Source organism: Crocuta crocuta, unplaced genomic scaffold (assembly GCF_008692635.1).
Source record: "Crocuta crocuta isolate KB4526 unplaced genomic scaffold, BGI_CrCroc_1.0 scaffold18, whole genome shotgun sequence".
Classification (NCBI taxonomy): Eukaryota; Metazoa; Chordata; class Mammalia; order Carnivora; family Hyaenidae; genus Crocuta; species Crocuta crocuta.
In genome coordinates, this window is record NW_027532589.1 from 4,884,185 (window position 1) to 4,884,648 (window position 464).

Below are 464 nucleotides of genomic sequence, written 5' to 3' on the forward strand. Positions count from 1 at the left end.
AAAACAAGGCAGGGGGCTTGGAGGTTTGCAAGGAGACGAGTCAGAGGCGCGGCTGGTCGGGGTACACCCTGCCTTGCTACAATCCCTTTCTTGCCCACAGCATCTGCTGCCCAGGAGGCCAGATCCTACACCATGTGACCCTGTCCCCAGCCTTTCTGGACTGGGTTGATCCCTAGCCCCAGAGTAACTAACCAGCACTTGGGTTGTCTGATTCCCTTTAAACATTATTTATTCATTGGGGACAGAGAGATCGAGGGTGAGAGAGATGTCCAATTCCCTTTAATGTGAACAGCCTGGCTCTCCTGGATGCAGGGGATTCTGTGTCTGGATCCAGAATAGGAAGGGGGACGTCACCGCCATGGAAGTGAGAGTGGCAGCGGGCTGGTCTAAGTGTGGGCAGGGCAGAGCTGGGTGGGTGTGGGGCAGGCCAGAGGTCAAGCCTGAGAAGCCAGTGGGTGACAGGG